The 10648-nt window shown below is 38.2% G+C and overlaps 1 non-coding gene across 1 annotated transcript; it reads left to right on the forward strand.

Annotated features, from left to right (window-relative positions):
• Window positions 1-207: 207 nt before the first annotated feature.
• On the forward strand, window positions 208-279 carry TRNAD-GUC. Its single transcript has one exon. It is a non-coding gene; the product is annotated as a tRNA-Asp (tRNA).
• The last annotated feature ends 10369 nt before the right edge of the window (window positions 280-10648 follow it).

Here is a 10648-nt window from a genome sequence, read left to right on the forward strand (position 1 = left end):
TCAATTCCGTGGTGTTAACCCAGAAGAGATGAAAACACATGTCCACACAAAGACTTGTACACAGATGTTCGCAGCAGTATTATTCACAATAGCAAAAAAGTGGAAACAACCCAAATATCCAGCAACTGATTAATGGATAAACAAAATATAGTACATTCATATACTAGAATATCATTCAGTCATAAAAAATGAAAGACTGATGGGAGTTCCCTGGTTGTCTAGTGGTTAGGATTCGGCACTGTCACTGCTGTGGCCCAGGTTCAATCCCTGGTTGGGGAACTCCTACAAGCTGCGTGGCATGGCTAAAAAAAAGAAAGAAAAAAAAGTACAGTTCAGGAAAAATGAAAGACTGATTCACACGACAACATGAATATTAAAGGGATAATTCTCAGTGAAAGAAGCAAAACACAAAAGACCACATATTGTATGATTCCATTTATATTAAATGTCCTGAACAGGCAAACCTATAGAGACAGAAGGTAGATTAGTGGCTGCCAGGGTCTGGAAGAACGAAGAGTAGAGAGTGACAGTTAATGGGTACAGACAGAGTTTCTTTCTTTTCTTTAATTGTGGTAAAATACACATTAAAAATGTATCACCTTCAGAACTTCCCTGGTGGTGCAGTGGGTAAGACTCTGCGCTCCCAATGCAGGGGGTCCAGGTTCGATCCCTGACTGGGCAACTAGATCCCGCATGCATGCCGCAACTAAGAGTTCTCATGCCGCAACTAAAAGATCCCACATGCCGCGATGAAGATCCTGCATGCTGCAACTAAGACCAGGCTCAACCATAATTAATTAATTAATTAATTAAAAAAAATTTTAATGTATTCCCTTCACCATTTTTAAATGTACAGTTCAATGGCATTAAATGCATTCATACTGTCGTGCAACCATCACCACCAACCATCTCCAGAGCTCTTTTCATCTTGCAAAACTAAAACTCTGCACCCATTAAACACTAACTCAATTTTCCCCCTCCCCTCAGCCCCTGGCAATCACCCTTCTACTTTTCATCTTTATGAATTTAACTCTTTAGGTACCTCATATAAGTGGAATCTGTATTTGTCTTTTTGTAACATTTCATTTAGCATAACATCCTCAAAGTTCATCCATGTTGCAGCATGTGTCAGAATTTCTTTCGCTTTTAAAGCTGAATACTATTTCATAGTATGTATGTACCACATTTTGTTTATCCATTCATCCACTGATGGACACTCAGCTTGCTTCCACCGTTTGACAGTTGTGAATAATGCTGTTATGAACATGAATGCACAAATATCTCTTCAAGACTCTGATTTCAATTCTTTTGCGTTTGCACCCATAAGTGAAATTGTTGGATCATATTAGGTGGGGTTTTTTAATGGTGATGAAAATGTTCTTGAATTATAGTGGTAATGGCTACACAACTCTTTGAATATATAAAAACCACTGAACTGTACACTATTTTAAAAAGGAGATTATATTTATCTTTTGAAAGAAAGAAATACAGATGCTCATGCATTTGCTGTTTAATTATAATTCAAGTGAGGCAGTTTATCCACTAAATTCAACAAACAAAAAATGCTTTAGTCTTATAAATAGTAGACTAAAGAGGGAAGGGGGGAAATGGAGAAGGAAGAACCGAGAGAGAAAGAACATGAAAAAATTTTCAATAAAAGAAAGAAAAATAAAAATGGACAGAAGCCCACACACAAATTTGGGTTAAAGTGTAAGCATCCAAAATCCTCTCAGACCTGATTCTTATTTCCCCACTACACCACCCTGCCATAACTCCCTCAGACCTCTTTCTCATCTCAGATTTCCCTCTCACATAAGCATGTGAATCTGAAGTAAAGTGCTCATGTTATGATCTCCAACTCACTTCACTTGTGGGGATCAAAGTAAATTACCATCTATTAAGCAAAATACTTAGCTGGAAAGAAACTTGATTTAGGAGTCAGAAAACTTGTATTCAATTCAATTCATCTATTTTCCAATCTCGTATGCTGTCAAGTTGAAGTACTGAGAACAGTGCCTGTGGTCGAAAACTCTGAATTTCTCATTATATTAGTAGTAATTGATTTAAAGATCTAATAAAAGGCATCGAGAATTCAAAATAACACCTATGGTTCATGTCAAGATGTGCCAACTACAAAATGCTATGAAATCAATACAACCTTGGAAGGGAAACTGCAGTTGGCTAAGAAAACTTTAAGAGATTTTCATGACAGGTGTACATAGGTGACAAAAATGAAAGAGGTCACAAATTTAGTGACCTGTTGCAAACAAAATAAAAGATATAAACCACTTATCCTTAATACACAGTGACTTTTAACTCATTTCCTGTGAAATATAATCGACACTACATCTGTGCTATTTTTACTGAACTAACATGGGACTTTTCCAGTTTCATTGTTTACATTCTAAGCATAATCTTAAAGACTGGAAGGTAATGTGAAATATGTGTCAACTAAAAAAATATTTTTTAACATTTTGCTAAATATTCTAATAATTAAGATCTTAATGCCATTGTTATTGATTCTACAGAATCTATGTTGTTCTTCATACACACCAAAACATGGGGAGTGGGGGAGTCAAAAAATAGGAGAAGATGAAAATAAATAACTGGCCGGAGACTCCAGCTCTTACTTTCTCTCATAAATTTTCATTCTTATTATCCTTATCACTCACTATTCATGTTCCCAGAGCACCAGTTCTACAAGAGTCTGGCTGGGCTTTAGGATTCAAACAAAAGAATTAGAACCTCTGACAACATTGGGTTCCCATTCCAGCATGGCAAGAACTGGCTGAAGCTGGGCTGCAGTCACCCTCTAAGTGGATCATGAGCTCTCTAGCGTGATACATTTCCACCTGACCCATTTCCTTCATTTATGTTCCCTGCTTGATCACTGTAGTGCTTCTCTACAGGACTGAGCCTTAAGAAACCCCCAACAGGTAAAGGCCTGAAAGAAAAAGACAAATTTGCCAAGGAAGTTGAGAAGAAGGAGTCACAGAGATAGGAAGACAACTTGGAAGTGATGTGAAGAGAGTGTTTGCAGAAGAGGAGAGTGATCAACTGTTTCAAATGTGGCCAAGAGAGCACATGAGACAAGAACTGAGATAAACCCATTGGATTTAGGCCTTAGAAGTTGGCAATTTTACCTTTTTTGTGGGTTTTTTTGTTTTGATTTTGGTGGGGTTTTTTTGGTTTTCTTTTTTGTTGTTGTTGTTTTGGGGTGGTTTTTTGTTGTTGTTCTTATTTGTTTGTTTGTTTAAGTTGGACCCTGAAGCTACATAGAGGTGGGTTTAGGAGTTTCAGAAATTACTGAATTGATAACACTCTCTAACCCCCACACCCCAATTCATGTCCACCTGGAACTTGTGAATGTGACCTTGTTTGGAAGTCAAACATTTGCAGATGCAATCGAGTTAAGATGAGGTCATACAAGATTAGGTAAACCCTAATCCAATGACTCTTGTCCTTACAGAAGAAAATTCGGCCACAAAGAGACATCAGAGAGGAGAACACCATGTGAACACAGAGACAGAAATTGCATCTACAAGCCAAGAAATGCCAAGGATTGCTGGCAACACCAAGGGCTAAGTAGAGACAAGGAAGGATTCTTCCTTACAGCCTTCAGAAGGAGCACAGCTATGCTGACGTCTTGATTTTGGACACCTAGCCTCCAGAACTGTGAGAGAATAATATCTTGTTTTAAACTACCAAGTTTACGGTGTTTTGTTACAACAGTGCTAGGAAGCTAATATAGGGAGTGAGGAAATTGAAACCATGAGTATAGAGTTATTAAAAGAAGTTTGGCTACATGTGGAAGAAAAAGATAGGGTGCTACCAAGAAAGAGAGAATCAAAAATTGATCATAGTATTTGGACATTATGTGATTTTTTCCAGAACTTCTTGGCTGCTGCAGTGCAGGTATAGAGAAATGAGTAGTAGGGTCCACTTAAGATTGGAATTTCATCAGATGGTTATGATGGAAAGACAAAGGGATGAAGGAATTTATAGATTCATAGCAGTGTTACTGAAATGAAGAACTGTGGACTCCAAACTGGCTGAGGAGGGAAATAAAGAAAAAATGGAACTGATGGACTGGGAGAAAGTAAAGGGGTCAAAGAACCAGAAATTCCCATTAAGCCCATGTTATGGACTGAATTCTATCCTCCTAAAATTCATATGTTGGGGCTCTAACCCCCAATGTGTCTGTATTTGGAAATAGGGCCTTTAAGGAGATAATTAAGGTTAAATGAGCTCATAAGGGTGGGGACCTAATCCAATAGGACTGGTGTCCTTGTAAGAAGTAGAATAGACACCAGAATTCCTAACCCTACTCCTATCTAGCTGCTGTGAAATATTGTGATTTTTACATGTTTGCTCAATTTTTATTTTTAATGCCATGTTAAACTGACAAACTATGTGGTTCAGTTTTGGCCTATGGACTGTCATCTACAGTATCTGCCCCAGATTCTCTCCATGTCCACAAGTTCAGTTGCTAACTCAACACAAATGTTTGACAAATTTTCTTCTCCTCTAACTCATATAGCCAATACCATAATCAATATTTCTATTTGGAGACCTCAGTACACCTCAAACTCAACATATCCTATAGTTTTCATCATTTCACTCTTCAGACCTACTCCTTCCTCTTCCAGTGTTCCTAACCTCAGCGAGTAGCACCCTCGTTCATCTGCTTGTGAAAGCCAGAAATCTAGAAGTCTCTCTCAACAACTGCCTGTCCCTCAACCTTCATATCCAAACCCTGTGATCTTATCTCTTACACCTCTTGGTCTTACCTTATTGGTCTTATCTCCTAAGCATCTCGCAAATCTGCCCTCTCCTAGCTACTATTTTATTCCCAGAAACCATCATCTCTTCACCATCATAATGGAATACCTTATATGCTGATCTTTCAAATTCACTCAGTTTGAATTCAATTCAATCATTTCTCAACTGCATGCAGTGTGATCTTTCCAAAACACAAAACTGATCATGCGCGCATTCTTCCCTTCTCCCTCCAGCCATCTCAATAGCTTTCCACATTCCCAAAATCCATAATATAGCCTACAAGTCCCCATGCATTCGAGTCCCTACACATCTCTCTACCCACACCTCTTCACAGTCCCCACACCTCTCTCTATATATATTCCAGTCACATTCAGCACTGACCTTCTTTCAGCTTTTTGAATGTACCGTATTAGCTTCCGTGGGATCTTTGCACATGGTGAAAATGTCTTCCTTTCATCCACAAGCCACTCTCCTTACCCTTTTCCCTAATAAACTCTACCCATTTTTGGATCTTAGCTCAAGCACCACGTACTCAATAAGCCTTTAAGACCCAGTGTAAGTCTTTGCTTTTCCCCTCATAAAAATGTGTGTCTTCACTTAAGAGCCTTATCTCAGTTTGTAATTAAATATTCTTCAGGGTGATTATGTGATTAATGCCAGTCTCCCTTACTAAGTGAAAGTTCCATTTATTCATCACTATTAATAACTAGGCATATTTTTTATCATCCTTGATTTCTATTGCCTAGCATAGTACATGGCACATTATAGGCAGTTAATAAATATTGGTTGAATTACTGAAAGGCTACATTCTTTCTAAATAAAACTGCCTTGCCCATAGCCACTGAGAAAGAGGCAAGCAGTCACGTTTTTTGCCGTAATGCCAGTACACTACTTACCATGGCTGGTTAGACCAAAAGGAGTACAGTCCTCCCTCAGTGTCCACGGGGGATTGGTTCCAGGACCCCATCAGATGCCAAAATCCAAGATGATCAAGTCCCTTATATAAAATGGCATAATATTTGCATATAACCTATGTACATCCTCCCATATACTTTAAATTATCTCTAGATTACTTATAGTACCTAATACAATGTAAATTCTATGTAAATAGTTGTAACTACAATGTAAGTGTTACATAAATAGTGCCCACAAATGGCAAATTCAAGTTTTGCTTTTTGAAACTTTCTGGAATTTTTTCCCCCAAATATTTGCTATCCATGGTTGGTTGAATCCATAGATGTGGAACCAGCAGATATGGAGAAGGAACTGTACCTCTTTATTAGTTACTTTTTGCTGCATAGCAAACTATGCTAAAACTTAGTGGCTTAAAACAACAGCCATTTATTTAGCTCATGATTAAATAGGGCAGCAATTTGTGCTGGAATAGACTGGTCGATCTAGCTGATCTCGGCCAGGCTTGGTTAGGCTCACTCATGAATTTGCAGTAAGCTGCCAAGTGGCTGGAGGCAGGCTAGTCTAAGATGTCTTATCTCTGTTCACTTGCTCTCTCAGCTTCCATCAGCCTAGTCAAGGCATATGGCAGAGTTCCAAGGGAAATAGAGGAAGGACTTAAAGCTTCCAAAGGACCAAGTGTACAACCTCACTTCTGTTTCCTCCTACTAGCTAAGGCAGGTCACAAAGCCAGCCCAGATTCAAGGATAGAGAAATAGACTCCATCTCTTGATGAAAGAAGCTACATAATCACATTGCAAGTATGTGGTTACAGGGAACTGTGGCTCTTTTTGCAAGCCACCATACCATCTATTGGCTAGCCAATGACTTATGTGATATGGAATACAAAGATGAGCTAGGAAAAATAAGAGCCTGACTCTCAGGAATCAGAATGCAGAAACACAAGACTGAGCAATGTACAGCAAAAGCTGAAGCTGAAAAGAGTCTTTCAGCTGGGAATGAAAGAGCGACTACAACAGGCCTCATACCAGCCAAAATTATAAAGGAACTAAAGCAGAGGAAGTTGGTAGAGAAAGAATGGCTCAGACACCAGAGTGATACAGTGATGCCATTGAATGGACCTTGAGAAAAGATCAAGAAAGAAGCTGAAAACTAGAGCTGTTTTAGTTCCACTAAAACACTAACACTGTTTTAGTTCCAGCCTTTCACTCCCAGTTCTAATTCATACATAGACCTACAATAAGCCCCAGTTTTATTCAGGCTGAGTTCTTTGCAACCAAAAGTCTAACCAGATCAGTTTATGAGAAATGTATGTGCAATCTTTTTTTTTCTTTCTTTCTAAATAGAATTATGCCACCGACTCACCTACCCTTTTAAAAAAGAAAAAAAATGCTCCTTTGGATGCATGAATAAATTTTGTGATGGGGAGAAGCAAGAATTTGATAACACAAGCTTTGAAACAGTACAGTACACCAAAGAGATGCAAGTGAAAAAAAACTGTTAATTTTCATGAATGAAAATTCCATGAATTTTCTTGTATTCATATTCAACTTTCACTCTGTAAAGGGTCAATGTTCATACAGACGTGTGCAGGAGACACCCGTTTTAGGTCCATGTTGTTATTCTCCAGTGTTTTCCATATGAGAACCACTGATACAAAGAAACATAGGCTTCATTACAAGATGTAAACGTTGCAATCTGCATGAAGGAAATCATATGACGAGCTAAATGTTACCCGTTTGGATTTGTAGTCAAGTTACAGTCCAATAAATCCTAAGCACTTTTTTTTTCCAGCCAAAGCTATATTGCATTTCAACTCTCTTGTTAGAAACTGATGCTAGGAATTGACAAGATAATAGGATGGAGAAAGTTTTCAGATCTCATTTACAGCAGATGGGAGAAGGGTCAGTTTCCTGAGTAATGAAGCATTGTCTGGTTGCCCCTAAATCACTCCAAACTCTACCTGGTCCCCAGAGGCTTAGAAAACATCTGCTTTATCACTATCCTTCAGAGAATTATTCTAACACCTCGAAAAAGAAAAGTTGTAATAAATGATCTGAGAATTAGGAGACACAAATGACAAACTTCAAATTTTGGTTTAAAAAAATAATCTGCGATTCTCCTTTTAGGAGCGAGAGACTTGCAATGCACAGAAACAGCTTTTAATTTATATCTAACACTAGATCTTTTGTCTATCTTGTTCTTTCTCAAACTAATGTGTCTTGAAAGCTCCCATTGACAACTTGTTGCTACCAAAACACAGAGGAAAATTAAGGGGTAATGCTTCTGCCCCTCATTCCAATTCTACTCTCATGGCTTCATTCTTCCATCTGTAGATACTTTCCCTCCACTCTTATCTTATAGAAGACTGCCCGATCTTGTGAGTCATGTGTTTGGCTTCCCTGGGAATGCAGGGAACATGATGCTGAGGATTAATAAAGGAAAACATAGTCCCTAATATTTATCATTTAATTCCAGGATCAAACAGCTGCCTTTGACCTTCATACTTGGTTCAGTTAAGCCCCCACGGAGTCTCCTGCCATTTTGAAGGACAGAAGGCTTTTACAGAGCTCCCAGGATTTGGGAAATGACAATTTATATACTATTATGAGCACCTAGATAAGAGACTTACTTGTCAAGCTCACCAGCATCCACAAATATAAGGAGAAACAGGATCTATCTGCAAACATCATTGTATTCCAGATAGAATGTCATAATGAAAACCACATGAATTGGTCCAGAAACTTCTACTCTGTAAAAATTCATACAGCCCTAAAACCCTTTTACCCAGCTCTTTCAAAGCTTTATATCTTAGAGCAGTAAATATCAGGAGCCTGAATAAATACTGTATGAACTACCATTTTGAGCCATACTTTATGTTATTAAATTTCTGACTTATATCAGCTTGATCTGAGTCCTGATCTGTGATCCTAGGCTAATTCATAGTGATTAATTCATCATTCATGTCCCCATTGATTCTGAAAAGCTATCCCCACCTCCTTGATAGTTTACTCCACTCCAACTCGCATGAACTTCTCTATTTGCACAAACATTCTTTTGGCCTCTTTACAGATTTGTGTGCATGACCAGAGGAAAGAAAAAGGATTTCAAGAGATACCAAAGTAACATCTGCCCAGCCATGACTGGGTGGGGGAAAAGATTCCCACATTTGCATGCATACATGTGAAGTTTCTCATACTAAGGTATGCGGCATACGAGAGAGTATTCACTTTCTCTCTCTTTCTTAAAAGAAAGACTTTAGTGAAGCTGCCTCAAATTTAACCCTTTAGTTCCATTCCTAATATAAAATATAATGGAAATGGTGGCATTACTATTAGTAGTGGAACTACTAATACTGTTATAAACTTTGTAACATTACCTTATTTGCTGTTTCTCATTTTTAATATCCCCTGTTTATTACCACATATTTATCAGCAGAAAATTTCTTAAACGAAAAAGGCTTGTTGCCTGTGTTCTGGTATAGGAAGAAAGTAAGGAGTTAGGGACTGAGACACAACTCCTTACTCCCAGGATTCAAAGTGCTGGGTTGGGTGTGATATCTCTGAAGAAGAGAAAGAGAAAAGAGGGTCTCCTGGACTGCCCGGGTCAAGAGGAGCCACGCTGGGCCAGAGAAGCGGCTCTGGGACTAAAATAGGATGTTCTGTGTGATGTTCTCCAGTAGCTGTGTTCACTCTATATTCACAACACTCTTCATAATTATCCCAGAACAAGAAGCACTGCCCAGCAGGTTCTCCTGAGAAGCTATAATGAATGTATTCTTAAGATGGAGAGAAGCAGCTAGCGTGCTCTGTGCAGCAGCAAGCTGAGTGTTGTTTTTTTTTTTTTTTTACCTTGTTTTGTATATATGTTTTGCTTTGGTTTTAATTGGGGATTTAGATTTGGTTTGATTTGCTTTGGGTAGCAGTTTTAATTCTGTTCTTTCCCTTCTAATAATGTGCAAACCTCTCCATGGGTTTGTTCCCAACTTTCCTGCTGTCTTCTCTATTTTTTTCTTTTACTTACTCATCTTCCCTGCCAGCTCTCAAATCTATTATGATTATCAATATACATCCCATTTATATGGTATTTAGTACACAAAGTGCCCACACATGTCACATGCATTTAAATAACCTTATGTGATGTATATTATTGTCACCATTTTACAAATAAAGGCAATAGAGTTAAAACCAAATGCTTTCTTTTCAGATCTGGTAACATTTGACATTATTGGATATTTGAAATCATCAGCAAGGGTTTGTGCTAGGCTCTGTACCTGCATTCTTAATTCTCTTAATTCTCACATCAGCACAGTGAGGTAGACATTATTAATTCTCCTTATGATACAGAAGAGAAAACAAGTTACTTGCCCACCAGCACACAACTAGTAACTGGCATAGTCTAGGTTTTCCTGAGGTTGCATACCACTAACACCAGAGTCAGACTAAAACCCCTGTCTTTTGATTCTGAATCAGAAATCTATTACAAATCTATTACAGTTCTTTTGTTTCCCCTTCAAGCCCTGTGTCATGGCAAAACACATTTGGTTGTTAGATTAAACATTTGAAATAAAAAGCATTGAAAGGCATCATAATAAAAGGAAGTATTTTCTCTAGAGGTTATGCTTTACACTCCAGAAGGCAGAGCAAAAAGAGTTAAAAGATCCCACTGAAGCTGACTCATCCTATAATTTATCTACTGCTATAAAAATGAGAGACTTCTTCAGTTTCTTGGCCGCTTTGCTGTCTTAAAGGTGAAATGCCCTCAGGGTCCATAAATAGGTTGTGTTCTTTTGGAGTGCTCAATGTTCCAAAGTGTATTTTAACTTTAAAATATTAAGTAAACACTGCAAAGTACTTAAATGGGCTCTGGGGGTATTTCTGGTTTGCTTCTGGCCTTTCGGCAAAGCTACTGAAGTATAAACCTGGAGAACTAATCAAAAGAAAACTAAACGCAC

The sequence above is a fragment of the Balaenoptera musculus genome, chromosome 2 (genome assembly GCF_009873245.2).
Source record: "Balaenoptera musculus isolate JJ_BM4_2016_0621 chromosome 2, mBalMus1.pri.v3, whole genome shotgun sequence".
Taxonomy (NCBI): Eukaryota; Metazoa; Chordata; class Mammalia; order Artiodactyla; family Balaenopteridae; genus Balaenoptera; species Balaenoptera musculus.